The following is a 24,823-nucleotide window of genomic DNA, read 5'->3' as shown; positions in this document are numbered from 1 at the left end:
TGTTCGCACACATCAGTTTAAGCATCCCAGAAAGCTGTGCAGCTAAATTCCCTCCTTGCCTTCAGCTTCCCTCATTCTCTCCTCTCCACCTGGCTTTACAGTTTGGGATCCTGCATACTGATGGGTCATCCACAGCTCTCAAATTATGGAATGACTGGCTAGCATTTACTGCACCAAAGAAAAACTGTGGCTTTCCAAGGCTGTGCCTAGATGAGATGCCGTGTTTTGTACAGTGCAGCTGTTCCATTGTGTAGTTCAGAAAAAAAGTTCCCATGAACCCAAAAACTATGAAAACATTTTGCCGGGTCACCTGCAGCAGCTTCAGTTGTGTGCCATTAACAGGAATGACAGCAATACGTTAATCAAATAATCCTGCTGAGTTTAATACGTGGGGCATGTTCTCCCTTGCAACTCTTTTATTCCTGTAATTGGCAGATGACCCAGTTATAGGTTTATGATTATGTTCACTGCAATAATTCATTCTGTGAAATTTTAAAACCTCCTGCATTGTTTTCAAGTTGTTGAAATGTCCACACATCTCTAAACGATCCTCTAAATACCAGACCAGAGGAGGAGTTAAAACCAAACAACAGTATTCCCCTTGAATGTGTTGGTTGGTGCCTTTAAGGCATCCCTTTTTAATCTGGAAAAGGCAGGCTGCCATTTCCAGACCTTAAAAATGATCAAATAATCAGTAGAGTGGTACCCAGGACTGTTCTCTTGAAAAAAAATTCCCGTTTGGATGAAATACTTTGCTTGAGCCATTCTAAACATTTAGAAATAAAGATCAAGTACATTTTGAACTGTAATGTTACTTCAAATAAAAAGTACTTAATGCTTTGTTTTGCAAGTGCTAAACCAAGATGCTTTGCTGATTTCTGATTCATTAAGGAAAGAAAAAGGGGATGACGGGTGAAAGTGACTTTTTCAGGGAGAAGGTGCAGGTGAAACCATTGTGCCCAGCTTCTCTTACCTGCTGCAGCCAGGACTGATTTTTGCTGGATTAGTGTCAGATGCTGATCTCCTTAATTACAGTGGGGGCTGTTCCCCTCTATAGCTGCTTTGTCTGATTCTAGCAGGACTAACTATAACGAAAGACAGGATTCAGGAGCAGCTGGCATTATCCAGAACCAAAACCTACAGGATAGTTTTTGCCTAGAATATTTTCCTAGGACTGTGAACAAAGACACCTAATTTATGCTCCCAGCCCTGCTTGCTGGCATAGGCAGGACTTGGGGAAGGTGGTTTTACCTCTTGGAGCCTTTACACTCACTTTTTCCCCCTTTTCCATCACTACCATCCCTTGCCTGGCTTCTCTGGTTAGACTCTAAGCTCTGTAAAAGCAGGATGGATCTCCCACCACAGCAGCAGCAGTGTTGAGTTCCACATTTGGCCTTTTCTAAAATGGATGCCAGTATAATGTCATTAATCACTGTAGTCAAACGTGAACATGCATTTCCTACTTTCTCTGCATTGGTAAATCTTGATGGCCCCCCCAGGATGTTCAGACTGCCACGGACATAGCACATGGACCAATGTTGAGAGCATGACAAATTTTGGAGAAGCAAGGGTAGACCAGAGCTGCAACTGAACTCTTTCTCCTCCTGCCCCATAAGAGACAACGCAGAAATTTATTCATTCCCTAGGACTTACACTCAGTAGCCTCTTCATTGTAGTATGATGCACTATTAAGTAAAGATAATGGTGAATGCAACCACAGGCAGTGAACAAACAGCTATTTGGAGATAAGTCAGGCAGCTAAATAGGCCCTTATGAGGCCAGTGCCACTGAACCCAGGACTCGGATGCCCAATTAGCTCCATCACAGGCCAGAGAGTTGGCCCACAGCCTGCGTTGGAGGGAGACAGATCTTTCGTTAGCACACAGAGGCGGCTCTGATCTCTTCCGCCATGCATATGACATACTCATATGAATCCATTTGGGCTAACAAAGTGGTGATTTCAGCAGCAACACTAATGAAGCCTGATTTACCACTCATTTGCAGCCCGTGTTCCTACACTGTCAACAAAATTGCCCAAGTTCCTCCCTCCTCACCATGAACATCTCTCACTTCTCTCTCCAACAAGAACACCCTGCTTTTCACCTATGTCTTGTCATTCAGCCCAGGGTAACCTCAGCTTTCTACACATCCCCTACCCTTTTCCTGAGCAAGCGGTGGCGTGTATCAGTGCTGGTGCAGAACTACTTCCCTGCTGACAGGGGAGCTGCTGTGGGCACAGACTAGGACGCTAATTGCTGCCGCTCCCAATGGGTACGTGCTGAAAACAAAAAGAAGGGGAGAAGGGAAGGGGCGGATAGCACAGAAAACGTGAGGTAGGACCAGCATAGTATTACCTTCAATCTTCCTTTTGCTGACTAGCAATAAGCAAAAATTTTCTACTGGGAGGATCATTCAAGCTGGTCTCAGGAACAACCCCATGGCATAAGAGCCACCCGGGTCTGGATGCGGCAGCAGTGGCAGAGGCACGCTCAGTGTCTCCATCCCCATCCCTGGGATCCCACCCAGCTGTCCAGGGCGGTGATGTCTCCTACAGCACAAACAGTCCTTTCCACACAGAAGTCACAGCTCGATTCATAGGCTTTTGTGAAGGCTGATTCAGCTGGGGCTCATTCATGCCTTTTCTCAGCCGCAGGAACTAACACTTCTCTCCTCGCACAGTCCCGCGGCTGTTGGGAGGGATGTTATTGTTCCACAGGACCACAAAACGGACTTCCCGGCTCAGCCCGATGCAGTGGGCCAAGCAGGTTTGCCCTAACAGAGAGCAGAGGCTTAAGTCACCTTGTTCAAGCCACCCAGGGCTTGGTGAGAGTCCCCCACGCAGGAGCGCACGCGCGCAGGAGGTGGCTACCAGACCCTTCCACGCAGCCCCAAGGCAGCCTGCAAACCCAAACAGCCACGGACCCTAAACTTCTCACACTGCTTGCTTTTTCTCTCCTCCTGATGTCAATTCCTGGTGCAATCCCAGAAATAACATGGACAAATTCTTGGCTTGCTATTTTTGGCAGCTCCTCCCACCAAGGAAAGCAGGAGATTACACTGTGGGCTATTCAGGCAAGCTGGCACGCTGGCCACAAATACGCTTTCTAGCCCATACAGCTCTAATGATAAATCCTGGCCAAGCTGAACAGACAGTTTCAACTTCAGAGCATGTTTGGAAGGGCCAGCACTGTGCTAGACAACCCGCCTACGCGTTCAGAAGGTGCTATTTATTTATTAAGTATATTTAACGAGTAGAAATAGAGCTGTGTGGTGGGCACACTGACCGAGAGTGGCTGGTGTGGGACTGGAGGCTCCCAGCTCTCCCGGCATGTTAAACACACACCGCCTGGCACCACCACCTGGATTGCAAAGATAAGTAGCTGGGTGATCACCTTTTAATCTGTGCATAATTAGCAAGAGGCAGATGTCAATCTGCAGAGAGGCCAAAGCAAACGAGGCCATTTACGGACACTACACCACAGAGAAACCTCCTGTATCTAACCTGGTGTGTCCCAAAGGTGCAGCCTTAGAAATAACAACATGCAGCATTTCATCAGGTTGCCGCAGAAGCTGCACGCTGTGTATGGTACACAGCAGTATTCACACCCGAAAATGCAGCTCTGTGTTGTGGCAAGCGGTAAATGAAAGAACATTTTGTTACTCTGGGTTTACACAACATTTACTACACCATAGCACTGCTTCTAGGAGTTTGTCTCCAGTGATAACAATAATATCCTTGGATTTTCCTTTTTTTTTTTTTTTTTTAAATACAGTGCCCACGCACAACTCAAGGCAGCACGAAACTGAGAAACACACCAAACAAGGCTGGTTTAAAGAAAATCAGCAGATTGTTTTTAAATTTACAAATACATCAATGGCCTAAAGTCTGAAACAGTCCCAAGCTGAAGAAGATTTTTATGGAAAGTACATGGGCTCTTTCATGCTCATGCATAATAGATGGGTTGCACCCAAACGAATCCTGCCAGGCCTAAAGATGAAATGTCAAATCATCCCTTTCAGGGCAGTGAACCTACAATTTGGTCCCAGAGGGTCTACCTCTTCCCCAGCTGAAGCTTGTTTAGACAAAAAGATAAGCTTAAACTAGGCCAGTTTAGATCCTACTCTACTTCTACATTTTTACAAATTCCTGCATTGTTCAGAGCTAAAAATTTGATTTACCTGATCACAGAGATTCAAGCCAGACATAACATTTGGATCTGGAAACAGGCAAGGATGTCCCCAAAGAGGATGCTGGCCAACTTGTGGCTTTGATTCAGAGCCACATCTCATTGTAGTTGGCATTACAGCCAGGATTAACTGCGTAGCACCTCAAATCCTTGTACATGCCAATAAATCTGTAACTCTGGATTCACAAGCCCTAGCAGCACCACAGAAAGTAATTTGGGAAGTTTGAGATCACCAGAGCCAAACATAAACTAGGGACGTGTATGAGCATTGTATCTGTGAGATGCTGGGTTCTGCTGTGGAGTCAAGTTGTCACCCTGGTCCCAGCATTATGGATTATAGCCTAAACCCCTTTGTAACATAAAAAGCAAGCAGAAGATGTACATCCTAGCCCAAGACCTACTTCCTAGTTCTATCTTACATATCTCATACTCTCTGCCATGTAGCCAACTGTGTGGTGGATGAAAGAGCAACTTTGTGCTGGAGCCCAGCAAAATCCACAAAAGATGTGCACATTTTGAAACCCAGATGTATGTCATTACTCATAAAACAATTGCTGGGGGGCTTCAGAGGTGGGATGGGAGGAGAATCTGCAGGAGATGGCAGCATCTGGCTCATGGGATATTGAAGTGGAGAAACTTCACTTTCTGATGAAAATCAAAGTCTAGCTCGTTGCCTTGACCAGGAGCCACACAGTCACCAAAACCTGATGCCATGCCTCAACTAGAGTGAAGATGTAGGAATGTCTATGCTACATCTAGACATAGATTAAGAGCACTCCTCTGAAACATAGATTTAAATTGAGCCTACCAGCCTCTAGACAACCTAGACCCAGCCTATATTACACCAGTTTTCTTCAGGGGGACAGCCAGTAAATAAACCCCACAATGTCAATAAATGGTGGAAGATGCTGCCAGGCCAGATGGAGTTGTCCAAAAGACTGCCGATTTGACAATGTTAGTACGAAGAAAGCCCAGATGTTTGTAACTGTTCATCGCCCAGAAACTCACAGCACGGCCCTCCCAGTTAGATCTTCAAATATATAAATGCTCAGCCTTTGCAGTGCTTTTGAAGATGCTGGATCACAACAACCGACCGGACTGCCAGCAAGTAATTCTCGTCGCTTTATACAGCACATTAAGTTGTCCAAACAGGAGTACTACTCTGTGCTACAGCAGCTATAATCTTATTGAATATCACACACGAACTCCTGCTAAGGCAGGCTGCAAGGACTTCCATTTTAGTCCTCCTCTGCAAATGCCTGTAATGTTCCTGAATTTTCTGAGCTGCAACTTTTCACACTGCTTTCTCTGCCAGTGTTGGCTTTCATTATTTTTTTTAAATATAAACTTGGAGTAAAACCTCTTCAGATGTTTTAAGTTATGAATGTGTGGAAAAAATATAGTTTTCTACATTAAAAAGAAAGTTTTGTGTGCAAGTGTGAGGGAGACACACAGAAGGAAAGAAGCAGGGAATAGCTCAAAAGTGGCAATACTTTGAAACCTGAAACTTGGCATGGGAACAGCTCCTGACAAAGTGTATGCTCTGCTAAGTTTAGAAGAAATTGTGGTTGTAAAATAAAGCTATGAACACTTGAGAGTACGCCCTAGTGCACAGACAGCAGAGGACACTCTTCAGATTTAGCTATTAACCCACATGGGCAGCATGCGCATGCCTGAGGATTGTTGTTTGCATCCCAAGTAGCAATCACAAATAAGGGCCCTCCAGCTCTAAACCCAAAAGCTCCCACAGCTTGGGAAAAAAAGAATTAAAAAAAAAAAAAAAAAAAAAAAAAAGCCAAGGGCCTATCCTTCCAGTGCATACCAAGATATTTGAGCAATTTGGGGTGTACTAAACTGGATAGGCAAAGCCTTGAGTTTGGGCCAGCGAGCCACTAATTGCTAATTAACGGCTTCTGTACCAAACAACAACGTATTGCCTCTTCCGTTTAAAAGCCAAAAACTCAATCCAATCCAGACCTCCCCTCTGCTGTAAGCGTGGCCTGCCATTCCACAGCCATACTCCTCCTGCTTTTAATCCTCCCTAGTTCATTCAGTCACAAGGGGATGCAAGGAGAGAGGCGATGTCAAGGTAGGCAGAGCACAGATGGCTGCCTGGGGAGCCCCTCCCGCGGCAGGGATAACATCCCCAGGATTAAACAGGGCGAGTGTCACCAGATGTGAGTCCCAGCACACCAAGGATAAGTAATCCCTGCAGCAGGGAGCAGCAATTAGATTAGACACCTTTATTTGCGTCAGACCAGAGCTGGGATTGTTTCAAGCTTCAGTAACAGGTACAGTTAAAGCAACCCTGAACACAGAATGATTTACACATTCACACTCAGAAATGCTTGAAGAGTTTAGGCATTCGTCTCCAGCCACTTACCATCCACCTGCGTGAGAAAAACAGGCTGCTCAAGCAAAGCCAGATTAAACCCAGAGTTGTGTGTAGAGCAACATGGGGGGTGGGAGAGGGTCAGCAATCCTGTAAAGGATTGCAGTGGGGAGGAGAGATGTTCCTCCTCTGGCTGGGCAAGGGATGGATAATGCAATTTTTAAAATGGAAGAATAATCTGTCAGTTGAGACTGGGACTTGGACAACCTGGACAGACATGGATATTCCTCTGTGCACAGGTGTCCACCTGCAAGTTGCAGGTATCTGCAAGATACCGTACTTTTGCAGATGCTGGCTGTGTTAATATAGAGCCAAGGGAGGCTCCGATCGCAGCTGATGAAGTCAGCCAGCCAGTGCAACAAGAACAAAGCTTGTTCTTACACATCAAAGATGGAAGCTGCGTTCACACTTGGGACTGAGCTCCCAGCCCTCACAGAGAGTGAGCAAGAGCATCTAAATTTCAGTGACTGCCACTTAAAACTCCGCTGGGGAGCTGATGGTGAGAACGTCAAACCTGAGAGTGCACCCGCTTTCCCATCCTGATGTAGCAGTCTATGTGCTCTGGTTTTCCACTGTTTCAATTCATATCACCTGTGTAGTTGTTTCATAGATGTTCAACATGCTCCCATCTATAACCATACCAATCCTACTGGTGCACATCCTGCTCCTGGAGACCTTTTCCCCACTCACATCACAGTTCTGCATCCTTCCTGTTCTTCCATTATTGCTATTTCTCTTTGCTCTGTCTAGCTGAAGCCCAAGTGATGCATCCCCACACTAAGTGCTGTTAGGAGAATGAGTGGAGGTTAGGCAGGGTGTTGATACCCGTTAATGTTTTAGCATACCAGCAGCCGCTACTTTGATCTCCAAATAGCTGAAACAGACTGTGCTCAGCAGTCAGTGCTAGTCCCAGCATTTCACCCCTCCACTTCTCTCATTACCTCCAAACCAACTGGTAAGGTGGGAAAATAGGACAGACAACCACTGTGAACACCAGCACAAGGCTGAGAACTGCACAGATGCCTTCTGAGATGTTTGTCCACCAGCTAACAGCTACCCAGTGTCTCAGCCCGGAGACTGTGAACCGCGGAGTGCTGGTTCTGAGCAGTGCTGTTCATCCACTGATCTCACAGCACTGTCCTGAGGAAAGCAGGTAGGAAAAAAAAAAAAAGTAGAGTTATTCCTATTTTACAGAAACTGAAGTGCAGAGCAGCTCTGAGGTTTCAATCCATCTGAGCACTGCTCGTCGGTACTGGTACCTGTAAGTCCAGCCTCAAACTATCCGAGCTTCCTCGGTCCCAAACTGCACAGGCACTCAAGAGCCTTGCAGACAAGAACAGTCCCATGAAGAGCTAGAAATAGCAGCAGCTCCATTTCATTTTTATATTCAAAGTACGCACACTGCGGTTGAAGAACTGGCTGTAGCAGCACCTCACAGGGCTCCTGACAGCCCCCCTCAAATTTAACCTCGGAGACTTCACTTGACCAGTCAGCCTGTCTGGAAGGAGCCTCCCAGCCCTTGCCCTGCTTACTGACATTTTCAACAAAAGGTTCGGTTTGTGTAATTCGGGAGAAGAGCTCTCTGTTTGCCCACCTTTAAAAGCTGGACTAGAGCAACCAAACCCACTTCACTCGGGAAATTCTGTCTGGGCACACAGACACACAGAGGTGAATACACAGCGTACCCCCGTAAACACCACATTTCCTTCCTCACACATACATGTAAAAAAGTGGGATGGTTTGTGAACGCTCTGTGTTCAGAGAGACCTTTCATTTTAGTTATCCTGGGTCAAAGCAAATAATATCACATGGTACCTCAAGGTGGTTTCTTTTGGCTTTTTATACTTGGAAAACACTGAGCACATTTTTACAGATCCAAGTTATGTCCAAACAGGCACTGGCATCACTTCATATTAGTTCCCTCATCCCCTGTGCTACAAGCATGGAAAATAAAAAACCTCAGGCACTGGGGAATGACCTGAACTTTGATCTGAAGCAAACCTGTGCAGAAGGTTGGAAAAAAATTCACATATGCAAATTATTTTTGTATTTGTCATTTTCCAGCATCTTTTTTCTGTTGGTTTTTTTTTTTTCTCTTTTCTCTCCTTTTCCGGGGAAAGGTAAAAATAGAAACTCAAAAATCCCAAGAGAACTACCATAAAGTATTTTGAAGACAGCTTATTTGGAAGGGAAGTCAGGGACGCAGCATATAAAAGCCTGCTCTAATGAGATTTCCAGTCCAATTTTGCCAAACTTAGGACATTTGCATATTGGAAATTTTACAGGCATCCAAACTGGAGTCAGTTACATACAAAACTTGTGCAATGAAACCTGAGATGCAAGTTGAACACACTGACCTTACACGGGATTTGACCAGACCTTAAGTGCAAGAATAGGAGGATTTGGGGAACACTTTGGTATGTCAAAGAATCGAGGTAAAATGACTTTTCATGGGTTGCACTGTCTAGCTACAGAAACGACCGCAGCAAACCTTCTCTGGCATCAGGATCTTGGCAGAATCAAAGAAAAGGTCTAGATATTGGTGTGGATACTGAGAAGACACACTTAGGAACAAATGGCTTCAGGATCCTGGTGCTCCAGGCTGAACTTGGGAGATGGCAGCAGGAAAACGTCTCCCTTGAAGATGGCATTGACAACCACCTCCCAGCTCACGCACTCCAGAGCAAACAGCCCATGTCAGAGGGCCACGTCAAAGGGGTTAAGAGGGACTTTGGTAACACTATGGATTTGCCTGTGTGGTGAAGGGAGCTGGAAAACAAAACTAGTTTGCTGATACTTTCAATCCTACATCAGTTATCCACTGAGTGCTGTTCCTGACTCTGAGCTGCCCGGGGCAGGAGCCAGCCTTATCCTACAGTTGATGACCTACCTCAGCATGACCATAAATACATTAAAAAAAAAAATGCAAAATGAATACGTATCCAAAGCAAGCTTAGGCCCAGATGCCTTTTCAAGGGGAAAAGGTGTCACTGGGTGATTTTGCAGGTGATTTCTTTGATTCTGCTAAATTCAATAAAGTCAGGTGGCTACCAGCAAGCTTGAAACAGCCACTGCAGCCTTGGAGCAAGGATGAATTTCAGGATGGCCCTAGAGAGCTGGAACCACACAATGTCTCTCTTCTCCTACTGAAGACCAAACTTGAATGGCTCTGCTCCAGCTGTAATGAGAACCACGTAACTGAGATAATACCAGAGAGACAAGAGCAGCCTGGATTCACACCATTTCAGCCGATGTGTATTTTTGTCAGGGGACCAGTATCTCAAACTCACACCCCATTTATTAGTCTCTCCTCTCCCACGGGAGCTATTCTGTGGGTGAAGCGGAGGAATTCACGCCAGGTCTCTAGCTCTCCATGCTTCCCATCAGCAGAGTCCTTTTAAAGAGAAAAATCAGGCAACAACTGGTGACGTATGCACAAGCATTTCTGCCAGCATAGCTCTACAAGGCAGGGATATGAAGAGGTGTGATCCTTCACTGATGGAGCTGTGCTGGCAACGATCCCATGTGTTGATACGGTTATACCAGTAAACCCCACCCCACCCCCCCTTTTTGTTAACAAAGATAACTTGTGTTGTGCTGTATGTCTATGTCCGCACAAAGGCATATTTTTTCCTTTACGTTCTGACAGTACAAAGCACAGCTACGTCCAGATGAGGAAGCATTTGGTGAGCATAACGGCCTTTGGTGTTCTATTTTGGGCAGGTGTTCAGAGTGTAGCCAAGACCTCAGATTTTTTGGAATAGATGAATGCAACTCAGGTTTATCCCTTGACACATCTCAAAACAGCCTTCTGGGAAGACATGAGAAAGTGGGGTGAAACATGGCTTTCAGAAGTCTAGTCACATGCATAAAATGAAAAGCAACTGCATTTTCAGACCGTGTTAGTCTCAAGAAAAAGCAAGCAGTAGGTCTTACTGGTGGGTACGGTGGATGGATGGAGACAGAGCCGATGAAGAGACAAATAAACACAGCTGAAAGAAATTCTGATTTCTAATCAAGGGAATATATTCATGGAATATGGCATGCGATATTTGCCCAGCTGAACACACATCAGCAGCAGGCAGTGCGACCCACAACCGCAAAGTGAGAGAAAGCTGTTGGCAGCAGCAGTCCATAAAAAGGACATAAATAATTTGAGTTCTTCTAAACAAGGTCAAGTTTTAGCTGCTGCTTCTCTTCCTCTATTTAACAGTCAAGAGAGATGGCTCAAAATGATTCAGGGTGAGTTTTGTCCTGGTAAATCTCAGAGCAAGGTAGAGGATTTGAAAAGAATCAGAGCCTACCTCTTCACCACAAACTTTGCTGTTCATTAAATGTGAGCTGAGCCATGACCTCAGCAAGTCCTGGAAGATTAGCTTGCTGCATCCTCAAAGTAGTTTTCCTGACAGGAACATGGTTGCTGACACCTTGAATTGTTTTAAGATGCTGTTGCAGTTTTCACGTCCTGCCTCACAACATGATGGGTCCCCTGGAGCACTGAAACACAGTGTTTCTCTAACAGTGCTGCCCCTTCCACTTCTTCTCACAAAAGGGGAAAAATCTACAGCATTATCTGCGGATAGGGACTAAAAGGGTTTTTATTTTTTAAATGGTTCAAGGCAATTTAAATATCCCTCCATTTGCTGCTGCTGCTACATGAGTGGTTGATTTGGGGTTTAGGTCAGGCGTGGCTGGAATATAATTATCAGCTCTTCAATACTATGGACAAGCTTGGACATTTGCCTTTGCATCATCTTCCTAGCACAAACAGCCTTGCTTTCCACAACTTAATGGAAATACAACATGGCAAGGATGTCAGAAAACACCATGTAAAGACAGCAGCCAAGATTATTATGTTAGGATTTCTACTTTGTATTTTAATGTGAAAACTCCTGGAAGCATCTGACTGATCTCAGAGTCCCTCTCCCAAAGCAAAAGACTCTTGTTCTCATAATCCTTACTTCAGGTAAAGAAACATCCAGGAAAAATAAACACAGTGCTTAGAGCCTGGATCTTCATCATTCACCTTCAAGCCTCTATGCTCCTGTAGAAGACACCACAGAGAGAATACCTGCTCTTGCTTCTGGCCATTTCATACTGAAAATCCCCACAATTCCCCTCCAGCATGAAGACATCCATCAAAAGGAAAGTTATTTTAGATCTGACAGGCAGTCAGGGGCAGAGCAGGATTGTTACATAAAGCATCAGTGGGAGTAAACAGGAACATTACTTATAGGCAGTAATGCTTCCATCTCGAGGGACCCTCACTGTACCACACAGGCTCTGGGATTCCTCCGAGTGATTAAATACATAGATCGGCTTTTTGGCAGCTATTCAAGACTTCATACCACATACCTGCCCTTTCTCCTGTATGTGTTTTCTGTTTACGTGCACTTCTGCTGATGCTATCTGTCTCCTTGTGTGGAATTTGCACTTAGCGCATGAGGGTCTTTTCCGTCTGCAGCCAAAGGACGGAGCAGCAGATGCATCTTGGCTTCTAAGGGGCCCTTTACAATGTCTGGGTAAAGATTTCTCCACTTGAGTGCATTGTCCTACTGCAATGTCACACAACCATCACTGCCGTATTCTGGTTTGGAAGCCCTTTGTACCCATTTGGCATTTTTCTAACAAAACTGTGCAAGGATAAATGACCATTAGTGCCCAATTATGACAGTCTCTAAGATAAGAGACACCCTTACCAGCCAGCACTAATTCAGGGATTGATGGTTGTGACCCAGAGCGGACACAGGAGAAATTCTCTGCCCTTCGGCCAAGTGAATTTTCAAGCTCTCTCATCACTCACAGCACAACCTCTCCTAACAGCAGCACGTGAAGGAACCACATCCCCATGTTGCCTTGCTGTCTAATGTGCTCACATACCGTGCCCCTGAGAATGCAGGTATCATCCGGACAAGCTCAAGCTATGTTGCCAGAAAGGGACAGTGCACGCTCTGCAGCCTCTCTAATTGACACTCCCTAAGTCAACCCTCCCAGCTGAAAACTGGGCTCCGTAGGAAGTAACCCACTTGCAGGACCTTAGGGAACACCAGGCTTCCTTCCCTTACAAAGCATTACTCTCTTGTTGGCCGACAGCACCTCCTTGTCTGGGCAGAAGAGCAGCGCAAACACTGATCCTGGAAGCCAGCACCCACTGTGGTCTTTAGAAGTGAATGCTACTGTCATCGTCCAAACATACTCCATCCTCTTAACTCAGGAACTAGTGTATTGGGTTTCTATCTCCTGTTTTCTGCCATGTTATCAAGGGTGACTTTCACCAAACAAAATCACTGCTAGAATTGCTGAAACTGGCTTTGTGTCCAGGCCTGCAGCTAACAGTGTCTTCCTACTGCCCTTTTGGGAAGCATTATATAGCCTCTTGATTCTGCTCCCCAGCTCCTGTTGACTTCAAAAGACAAGCACGTGACAAAGCCCTCTCCTTTCCAAAACCTTATGCACAGGATATGGCTGGGATGGCGTTAATTTTCTTCCTACCAGCCTGTATGGCGCTGTGGTTTAGATCTGTGATTTCATCAGTGTTGATGACATACCAATGTTCTAGCTCCTGCTGAACAGTGCTTGCAGAGCATTAAGGCCTTCCTTGTTTCTCACTCTATGCCCCCAGTGAGTAGGCTAGGGGTGGACAAGAGGCTGGGAGGGACACTGGTGGGACCAAAGGGAGGGTTAGTCTTTCCAAGGAAGCCATTGCTCAAAGACTGGCTGGGCATCGGTCTGCTGACGGAAGGTGGTGAATGACTGCCTTTGCAGCACTTGTGGTGTCCCGTCCCCCACACCTTTTTTCCTTCACTTATTAAACTGTCTTTATCTTGACCCAGGAGTTTTTCTCAGTTTTGCTCTTCCAATCCTCTCCCCTATCTCACTGGGGGAGGGAGCAAGCAAGTGTTTAGCTGCTGGTTGGGTCAACCCACCACACCCTAAACCCCCCCAAAGTACATTTTCAGGCTAATCTTTACTGGAGTTAACTTTTTTGTAATCACAGTGAAAATCACCCTGTACCAATCAAAAACTCTCTCTAGCTGTGTCTCAAATTGCTTTGCATTCTGATTTTTTTCAGATGTCACAGTCACTTCAGACATTAGGACATACTCATTCAAATAAACGTAAGTAAAGCCACGTAGGGACCCAGGACACATTGCACCTGTAAGGCATCGCAATACTTTTCAGAAGCTTTATAGTCCTCAACCCTTGACGTTTAGAAGGTAAAGCCGTGGATTTGGGGCAATGGCATTTGGGCTGGATTTGGATTCCCAAATCCTTCCCTCCTAGGAGTCAAGTCTCCCTGAGACATTGAGGAAGCAGAGAAAGGAAAAAGCAATCTCAGTCCATCAGTTTTCTGTGTGGCTCTCAGCCATGCCCATCTCTGGATTTTGTTTTCAAGTGCTGAAACGTTTCAGGCTGTTCAGACAGGGAGAGCTGTGTTTTTGGAGGCTGTCCAAACCATCCATTAGGCTTCTCTTAGTGAATAAATTGTTCTGCTTGATTCATGGGCAACACTGTTGTCTCTGAAGGGAGTTAACCAGAACGTAACCAGGACTAGCACATAGTGCTGCGCAAGCGACTGGGACCGATTTGATTAATACTGAAACAAACAGCATGTGTTTTGTTCCAATTGAAATATAAGGTAGTTGAGTCCTGAAAAGTAGCTTTGCAGAGGCAGGGAGAACACTTCTGCAGGTATGTGACCACCCCTGAACCCCTCATTTCATACATAGTCTTCCCTATAATCCTTTGCAGCATTTCTTACCTTCATTTTCTCCACCAGCTCATCAGAGCCGCCAGGAAACTGTCGCACACACTTCCCCACCCTTCTCTGCACACATCAGCGACTAGAAAAATCTCAATGCTTAGACCCACTACAAGAGTTTCTGCACTTCTACAGCATCTTCCCGTTGCAATACCACTACTGTGCTCCTCTGAGCCAACTCTGGGAGACCGGCACTTCACAGACCTACATCCCAGCTCTGTGGCTCTGAGATAAAAGAATTGAAGCCTGCTCAGGCTCCCTCAGGAGCTGCTGCCTGACCAGCTTGAGTGCAAAGTGACCACCACCAACAGCTCCAGTTAACATAATTTTAACTCTCACAGTCATTCTTCATCACTGGAGGTATCAAATTGCATTGAGTTCCTGAGCAGGGTCCCCATCGCGTTCTCGTTCTCTTTCGTCTGTCTCAGCCCTGTGCAAGACCCTCTTCTGCCTGGTGCGATGCAACCCAAGCCTGTTGACACCTAACCGTGCCTGAAGAGTCAACAACTCAGGATGACAAGCATTTCATTAGCAGCTTTCTCAAAGGGTACAATAACAATAGTCAACATGACCAAAGCAGTTGACCTTGCAGAGCGGGCATTGTGTCTGCTTCTCCCTGGTTTGCCTGTGGGAGCATGAAGGGGTCCCTAACAGCCCAAGTTGGGGACATGCACATCTACAAGCCCTCACCAGTAGGAGCTAAGCATGTAAGCAGAGCGGGAGAGAGTTTAGTCACCGGCATAAGAGCTAGCTGTACTTCTACAAGTATTTGTGAGCAGCTATTGAGCCCTCAAACGCCAGACCTCAAAAACCAGTTTCACTTCAGTCAGGCAGATGTAGATTTTGAGGACCTCCATTACGGTTATTCAAGGTACATCCTTTTCCCTTCAGAATAATCAAATGCGTATATGGCCTATCATCTGCAGTGCAAACACTACCCAAACGCTTCCAGTGCTGACAAATATATTCTTCCATCATTGCTCAATCACTATTTGCTCAGTTTAGCTCCGCGTGCATTACAATAGCATTTAAAGACAGAGCCAGCCTTCAAAAGCTGATGAATCTGAAATTAACAACAGAGGCATTTTCGCTCTGAGGTCTGGATGAGAGCATAAAATAACTGAACTTTGTTCCTGTGGCTTATTACATCATCCGGCCCCTCTTTGACTGAAAATATTTCTATTCCTCATTCCAGCGCATCTGTTCTTCAGAAAATTCCTTCTCTCTATTTACTTGAAAAACAACTAACTGGAGGCAAAGGCACTCCCCCCCCGAGGAAAGTATGTTCATAATTAAGCGAAGAGCATTGCATGTTTATTCCCACTAGTGCACGTGCATGCATACACATGTGTGCGCACATGCCTTTTTTCAGTTACACTGTCAAAATCAGCCTAATATTTCACAGCAAAGGAGGTCGTCTTGACCTGAAAAACACATCGTTATTTCTAATTAGGAAATAAAGAAATAAAATTGTTGAAAATACCTCTCTCTGCAGGGGAGCTGTGCTGCGAGGTGACGGGACTTTCCCCTGCTGTTGTGTTTTCTCTAGCTTTAATTTACTTCGGAGTGAAAACTGACCCCAATGAAATTCGTCAGCCGGCAGGGAAAGGAAGAAGGGGGTTAGGACAACGGTGCAGCCCTTGCATTCCTGTGTGGGTTGGGAAAGGCATTTTGGGTCTTCTCTTCAGATAAAAAAGTGCACTCCTCCAACAGAGGTTCACCTTATTCAGCACAACCTCACCTGCCTGTACTGCGCTCAGGCTGTCTCTGCTGCTGCACCTTTTCTTGCACTGGAAGGAGACCGAGCTGAAGCGGTACAAACACTTTCTATTGGTGCAACCCATGCCATCAGTACATAAATTATTTCCACTAAGACAGTTGAGCACATTGCTAACAAGAGAGGTATTCTCATTTTGCCATCTATAATGGGGAAATGACATATTCCCCTTTGTCTTATCCTTCCTTATTATAATTGCTTCTGGAAAAAAACCCCACTAATCTACCATTTGCCAGGACAGTGCCTTTAAGGAGGTGGGTCTTGACTGAGTTCATGGCCTCAAGACACAACTTTAGCACACACAGCAGCAGGAGCATGGAAAGAGAGCTTCATTGCACCCACCCCAGGAACAGCGCCTGCATGCCTGCCAGCCCATTGGGACACCAATGCTCTGAAGAAATCCTAAATGACTCAGGGCTGAGCTCATTTGAAACAATGACTGCAAGACCACATGTGAAGGGGTGAAACCCCCTCTAATGACCGCGCTGATGAATTCTCAGAAATTGTCAGCCAAGGAGAAATGCATTTGTACTGTCTGGCAGATGAAAATCACTTGGGCAAGGCTGCCTGGTGGCAATTTTCTCCTCTGGCAGAGCAGGGAGGCAGAACAGACCTCCAGGATGTGCCTCTGATATGGTAGGACCCATCAGAGTGCACAAGCTCAGGCTCAGCGATTCACACCTCCCTTAGAAGCTGATTTATTTTTCCCAGGACAGAGGAGAGGCTGTGTAAGTTTGAACAGTGACACTCGGTCAGGTTTTTCCTTTCAGCTACGTCTCCAAGCTAGACAAGAATTTCTACCACATGGGACATGACACATTGCACAACAGCCCAAACTAGCAGGGTATCTAAGTAGGGTTGGAGAGGATCATTCATACTTACATGCTCACTGTACCCTTGGTATCTGTTAACATCCTTAACATCTACCTAATTTGGTCTCTGATCCACATGGATCTGTACCAGGACTATTAGTAGTTGTATTACAAGGAACTCCCCTGATGACAGTCTACTTTGCGCTTGTGGTGTATCAAAAATTGCCTCTTTCTAGATGAAGGGTCTATTCATGTGCTTCTGGGTTGTAATTTACACTTGGTTACACATGAAACAGAGAGGTTTCAGTGCAACTACTGAAAAGATTATGGTATATAAGACTATAAAAGCCTGAACAGCAAACCACTAAGGGTTTGAAGCACTTGAAGTCTGTATAGACATGGTACACAAAGAATGGGAAAGAAAACAGGGATTCAGAAAGATGAGATCACTAGAGCTCTGGAAGGAAGGAAGGAAGTGCTCTCCTGGAGTACGCAACCCACAAATCCCCACAAATACGAAGCAAAACCAGGCTCAAACTTAAACTCTTTCCAGCAATAAAAAGAAAAAGACCTATAACTTTCATATTCTGAATGAGGTCACTGAAATACCAAATAAGAAGCAAGTATGTCCACCTTCAAGCCATTGTGCACCCATTTTTTCCCCAGTTAGAACTATTGAGCAAATCCTACCCAAACTCTTGGAGAGATCATAGGGTGCAGAAGACATGCTTCTGCACAAATGTACCTTTTGCCACATTTTGTCAGCCTGGCTGTGAAAGGGGCACTTACGGGTTCACTTGGCACTTCATTAGCCACCATGCAAAGCCCTAAGGGCTGCTGCAAGGACAACCTGCAAGAGTCCAGTTTGACATAAGTGCTAGTGACAACATTATCTGGTGGGATCACTCATCTGTGACGCACGTTTCCCAAGTGCAGAAAGAAAACCCACACTACTGGCTTTTAGAAAAAAAGAACACACACCAAGCAACATGTTTTAAGTCTGCATTCACATTGAGAATGAAATGGGTTCGTCATGTTCTGCTTTATCCACAGGGGTACCAAATGCAAGTGGTTTGCCTTTCTTCTCTTGCCTCTTTTTGACATTGTCAGAAGACTCCATTACACCCGAGGAGTACATCAGGCAGATAGCTACACTCAATCCATTTAGCTCCATAAAGCAAAGCGGCCATGCTCGCAACAAATTTCATTTCCCATACAGAATGAAACAGATCTTGCCAAGTATATTACTTCAGAGAACAGTTTAAAGAAAGTACTTGCCTGCAATATGTAGGCACCACAGATAAAGGCAGCAGCCTTGTTTTTGTTTCAAGGCGATTTATTGGTGCAAGAGATCTAAGAACTGGGCCTTTAAATTTTAAAATCTCCTGATATATATGGATTCCAGATAAAATTATTTGCATATAGAAGTTATTGTCCTTTCCTACTGCAGTCCATAGGAATACTGCCCTTGACTTCAACAGAAGCAAACCAATCTGGTAGTCAAGAAAGATGCTTTTCTACAGCTACAACTTACATGTGCAAAATATGCTTCTGTTCCTTGAGCCTGAAGTCTCTAACCCCTTCCTGACTTGTGGCATCAAAGTGTTACACTGATTTTCCCGATGTCTTCCCAGTTCACTCCACCCTACTGGAGGGTGTCCTGCTCTATGCAATAACCCCTCCAACTTCCAGCACAGCACCTCTCTGGACTGATCATGTAGCCCAGACTAGAAGTAAGTAATGCACAGCAAGAGAAGGTATTTTCTTCCTGCTTGTCTGTAGCTTCATCTTTCTACTTGCCTCTGGATAGTGTTACTAAACACTAATGTTTTTTTTCAGGCTCAGCCAGAATGGCCACAACTGATTTCCTGATGTCTTGGAACCCACCCAAACCATCCATTAGCCACGAGTTCACAGACTGCTACATCTTCTAAAAGGCTCATGGGCAACGCTATTGTTTCTAAAAAGAAGTTAATTTCAGGTAAATGAAAATAAGATTTACTGCTTGGGACAGGTTGTATGTAGTAAATAACTCAGAATTTATGAATTGTCATCCATAGGACTCCATTCATCTGCAGCAATAAGGGGCCCTTGGACCACTTAGCGCGGTAACTCTCCATTAAATCACTGTTATTTATGTGCATCGCTTTAGGAGGCCTGGATGTGGATCACATCTCCATGGTGCTAGGCGCTAACCAAGCACTATGTCAGGTCATCACAGTCACATTATCCCGATAGTGCTGGTTGATATGGCCCTGAGTTGGAACTCCTACCAGCATCTCCTCCTACACCTCCCCTGCCATCTGCTTCATCAGCAGGTGATATAGACCATTTGTGAGCCATATATGTAGCTTGTTCTGGGGAAGGGGCTGGTGAGAGACCCTCAGTTCCTAGTCACAAGGTAAAGTCCCTGGCATGGTGATCACCAAGGCACACCAAAGCCAGAACGGAGCCCCAGAGATGTACTGCCATGCAAGACCTTCCCTTCCCGCTGCTCCCTCCCACTAGCCGCTGCGGACTCTTCAAGGCCAGGCTTGTTGCTATCCAGCAGAAAACACAACACCTGAATTTAGAGACCTGCTCTTCCCCCTTTGCACAGAGCCTCTGGCCTTGCTCCCACACTCCACAGTCTTCTCAGCAGCATCAGTCCTGAGCAGCAAGAGGTGCCTACCATCCGCACTAACACAGATCTTCAGAGGCTCCTTCCTACCGTTGTTTTCTGTGTTTCCACGATTACTGAATTCCCTCCAACCACACAGAGCCTGTAATATTGCATTGCCAAACATGGGGTGGATTTCTCACCCGTAGATAGCTTGCCAGACCCTCATGATTCACCATGCTCAACTGTTGTCTACAGTGCATGTCCCAAGTACACCTTGCAGCAAGGGCTAGTAGCAGCACATCTCAGGCTTGATGTTAAACCAGAGCCTCAGGGTTCTGCTGCTTCAGATCCCTTGGTTTGTCCAAGACCTACGATCTTTCAGCAGTTTCACACACAACTTCCAGAAAAATATTCTTAATAACACCGTTGCAGAACGAGCTCAAGGGACCAAGCATCATAAATGACCAAGCCACCATCACTCCCAATGTGTGCAGCCCATGAAGCTGAGCCAACTGCTTTCAACACTCTGAGCAGAGCTGACCCTTCAGAAGGTCTCCACCCTAGGACCTGCTGGTAGCGTATGGTGGAGGGGAAAACTTTACTTCATGCTTGTGGGTTTTTACATCATGGTCAAAAAAAAATTCTGACTCCAACTGTTTTTCAGTATAAGGCACTGATTTTCTGCAGCAAGGCGAGGTGTTAATATGGGACAGAGACACCCCTAGGAAACAAAAGCTGATTACAATGACCCAATACCGTGTCACATTAAAGACTGTTACCACCAATAGCACATACAGATCAGGGTTGATCGCGGTCTGGTGTGTCTCTCTTTTTCCCCCTCTTCCTAGAGGGTTCAAACCCGACTCAAACATACAGATATTTACATGGTGGGTGAATAACCACCCAAACAATATGAAAATTGCCACAAGATAAAAATACTCTGAGCCAGCAGTGGGAAAAATGCTTTTACCAAAACCACACAGAATGGAGAATGCAGGAAAGAAGCAGTGCCAGGGTGGCTAGCAGCATCCGTGTTAAAATTGTACCCTCAGATGCACAAGTGGGTTGAAATCTTCCCCACAGTTACACCCAACAAGGAGACCTGTCTGCATGCAGAGGCCACCTGCTACCAGTTGTGCTGCACTGGGGACAGCAATGGTGCAAATTTCATCAAGGCTTGATTCAGACAAAATAGAGACCCATCAAAAAATAAAATTATTGAATTGAATTCACATTCTTTTCCTGACGTTGACAAGGTTTAACAAACAGGTTGATTCTGCCACCGACTTTGCACACAGAGCTATGGACAATGCTAGAATGTCACGCATTTTGTGGATGTTATTTGTGGCAGCCCCAATAACTTTCAGAGCCATCCAGAGTCTAATTGCAAAAATAGTTTCACAGTTAATTTGTAAGAAAAAAATAGGTGATTTCAAATAATCTTTTAAAGCTGAAATTCAATTTCACAGACCAAAAGACCCAAATATCCAGAGTTACCTAGAAGGAAACATCGAGAAGAAAAGCATGCTTGTGCAACTCACCTGCAAAATGCTGGGGTTTTCTCCATCAGCTGCAGTAAGTACTGGCCCCAGCACAGGATCCACTTCAGGAACAGAAGAGTTGAGCATCACACAGCAACCAGAGCAAAACCAGCAATCCTTGGAGGAGCTACCAGTCTGGTACTTGGAAGATCTGGGTTTCCCTTCCACTGCTAGTGCTGCCGTTCCTGTGTGCTCTCAGCCAGCCACACAGTTAGCGCTTCTGCTGAAAAGGAAAGGAAAAAAATCACATCTTACTGGTCGCCTTGCCTGGTAAGAGTGCAAGCCCCTTGGAGCAGGGCTATCTTTCCCCTTGGGCTCTGCCCAGCCTGGATGGCCGCTGTCAGCCAGAGTCTCAAAACACAAATGCTGATGAGCAGTGGTATATGCATGTGTAGACAGAGACAGAGAAGGGGACCCCCCTGCCAAACATGTCTGTGTTTCCTTGGCAGGAATGAAAGAGTATGATGACAAGTTCAGGCTCAGATGTGTTAATAAAATGCCAAAAGGAAGCCCAGCTACTAAAACACCTTTTTGGAGATGCCGCTAATCTCAAGTCTCCTGATTTACACACATCCATGTTCCTGCTCCCTGGGAGAGCAGTCACAGACTTTGCTTTTAAGCTCTCAGCAAGTTTCACATTGCACCAGAATTATATATTTTGTACACATTATTACAGTCATTTAACTTCAAAATCCTGGTCAGAAGATGCATCTAACCAGTCCTACAGGTTTAACAAACCTCCAAACAAAGGCCAGGCAAGTTACTGTTTTTCACACGCAGTAAGGTGCTGCCTTTCCCAGCCATTTCCCAGCCATTCCAGGGCACCACAAATCCCAACTATCAGGCAACAAGCTGGTAGCCGCCATACAACACAAGGGGCCCCTGGCTTCCAGGAAACCATCGCTTTGTTAGAGCAGCTTGAACAGAAATTTTGGGCAGGATCATAACGCCTTGCAGTATCTCTCAGGGGGATGAGAAGAGAATCCTTGGGATGGGTTTTAGGGCCTGCGTTCGGCAAGCGTGCCTCTAATACACGTGCCTTTCAGCCAGCATCTCTTCAGAGACTTGGAGGTCTTGGCTACTACGCTTTCACGGTGGCTGCAAACTGACTGAAGCAGCCTATGCTAACGAGGCTTTCCCCGGGGAGGGCAAAGGCGCTTGCAGGCACTTGTTGGCCAGCAGACACAGCAGCACAGCACTGAGATACAGGAGCTGAAAACAGCTTCTGCCATTTACCCAGCAAGCTCACAACAGTTTTTCCTCTTTGGCAGCTCTTACTAAAACATTAATGATTTCTGATCAGTCCCATTCTGCTTCCACATTGGGATTAAGCCCTGAGATGTGTGGAATCCGTAAAAATCACGTTGAGAAACTCAGGAGGCCGTATCACATCCATTGGCTGAAAGGCCCGGGATCACTGAGAGCTCTCGCTCAGGGGCCATGAGCTACCAGTGACTCTCTGGGGCTTCTACCACAGCAATCTTGATTAATTAATTTACTATAACAAAGGATCTTGTGTTTAATCACATTTAACATGGGCCAAAGTCTTCCCTGCATATGTTTCAACTCATACATTTCAACTTCAGGTCCAACAACTGCAGCTAAGAGGAGTAAATGTTCTGCAAAAATCCAAGTACTTAAAATTTACAGGAGTGAAAAGTCTGTGCTGGCGTGATTACCTCTGCATTTGGTCTCTAGTAAGCTGACCTTGTGAGCCTTCCAAGCCCTCTCCCAGCTGGCAGTAACGCAACACAGGACACGTGTTTTCCAGAGGACTGGTTGTCCCCACAGCACCTGTCTGCAGGCTCTCCAGCCCAGTCTGCACTGAACTACCAGAGGACATGGGGTTCCTCCTGAAATGAGACCACATGGGCTGCAAATGCCTTTCTGAAATGTTTTCATGTAAGCTGCTCCTCTGCCCTGCTTGGCTGTCCCCTCTGAAGATACACTTAAAATGACAGCCACCTACATTTATGCCTATCCAGTCTATATCACCATGGGCTGTTGTGTACTTCTCCTTCAGGTTCCTCTGCAGGTCCCAAACAGTTCTGCAACATTTATCCCTAGGAATAGCAAATCAGCCTCATGTCTACACAGCTGCTACTCTCACCTGGTGTCATGGCTCAGGGGTGCTCAAACACCGTGTTCCTCCAGAAGTGCCCGACTGGAGGCTTTTTGTTAGAAACTTCCCCTTACTCATTCCCAGATTGCCTTTCACCGCAGCCCCCATATTCTTCTCCCTCTCTCCGCTCCATCTTGTTTCTCTTTCCAAGGCCCTTTTCTTTGAAAATGACACAATTTCCCTTTGGGGCAGATTAGCAAGCAGGGTTTGGCTGTTGTGCCCGGGATCCCTCGGCAAAGGAGCAGTAGGTGGGGAAAAGAAATAATATACAGCTACTTGTACTCAATGGCCCCTCTGTGCGTGTGCTCCTCGAGTGGGTGGTGGTTAATCATGCTGCCTTCAGCGCCACTGCTCTGTCACTGAAGTATCACGTCCTTCATTAAACGCGTGGCTGCAGCCGTGTAGCCTGCATGTCCTGCAGAAGCATGCCAGCCCCCTTGTGAAGGTGGTGCTTGCCAGCCCTGTAGCACACACAGACAGCCCCCCAAGGTCTTCAGGGGAAAAAAAAATTCCTCTATGTGGAAGAAATAGAAAAATAGAAATAACCAAAATAGAAATAACCTGTTCCTTTTCTTATTCCAGCACTTCGAAGAAATAAATACAGAGCAAACAAGACTACCTGAAGCCATGGGGAAAGGGAATATGTGAGCTGAGCACAAAGAGACTCATTGCAAGACCATAAGGAGAGCTAAAGGAAAAATGCCTTGTTGGCATCCAGTGGGATCGCAGCCGTCGAAGCAGCACTGGACTCAGGGGAAGAGCACTCTTCAACAGCCTTGAGGAAAGGGAAGGATGATTGTGAGCAAAGGGTTCATTTCCTTCCCAAACTCTTTATTTTTAGGATTCATTACCATAGCAATGTGTCAGGCCACCTCTCCAGGTTAAGGTTTTTCATCCTTTCCCTGGGAAACCATTCCTTGTATCAACAATGCTCAAGGCCATGTCTCCATCTGGCATGAATTCCCACAGCTTTCAGTGAAGCTACAACAACCGCCAGCAGCAGATCCGCTCAGCTCACCCTTAAACTTTTCTTAACTTCCACTGCTACCTCTTACGTTAAAGTCCCTTTGGGCTAGAGCTCCTCTTCCTCCAAAGTGGATTGCCCCTTCAAATACCTGGAAGTACACTCAACTTTTCACTGTTTTAGCAAGGAAAATTCAGCTGTTGTAGCCACTCCTTCGATCCATCCCACTCTTGCACATTCAGTCAGGTATGGAGCCTCCTGCTCCTACACATTTTTGAACGCTTATGTGACGCGAGCAGAAACCCCAAGACTCCTGAGGTGGGACCGGGTCTGGCACAGGATGTAGTCAAAGAAACCAGTGGATTAACAGCCATCAGGGAACCTCAGCCAGGCTTCAAACATAAAACCCAATACTTCCTGCGTGGCTGAGGAGCACATGCCTGCGGGACAGTGCCCCTTTATGTGCTCCCAGACGTGCTGTGTGTGCTTGGGTCTCAAGAGTCCAATAAGCTTCATTCAGCAGGAGCAAAAAATAGACAAAGATGAAATCAAATATCATGACATTTTCTCAGTGTTTCTAGTCAAACAGAAAATTAAACAGGCTAAGTATTATTGCCAGAATGTTAATTTATGCACCGCTTGGGGGAAGCGGACTCAGGCACAC

The 24,823-nt window shown here is 45.8% G+C and overlaps 1 long non-coding RNA gene across 1 annotated transcript in view; it reads right to left on the bottom strand.

The window, feature by feature from the left end:
• The window catches only part of LOC138690918 (uncharacterized), a 171,484-nt gene that overhangs the window by 125,457 nt on the left and 21,204 nt on the right, over positions 1-24,823 (bottom strand). The window contains exon 2 of the long non-coding RNA XR_011329709.1: positions 21,070-21,293. This is a non-coding gene — a long non-coding RNA (uncharacterized lncRNA). The remainder of the gene's footprint in view (positions 1-21,069; positions 21,294-24,823) is intronic.

This window comes from Haliaeetus albicilla, chromosome 24 (genome assembly GCF_947461875.1).
Source record: "Haliaeetus albicilla chromosome 24, bHalAlb1.1, whole genome shotgun sequence".
NCBI lineage: Eukaryota > Metazoa > Chordata > Aves > Accipitriformes > Accipitridae > Haliaeetus > Haliaeetus albicilla.
This window is presented reverse-complemented; position numbering and strand designations above follow the sequence as displayed.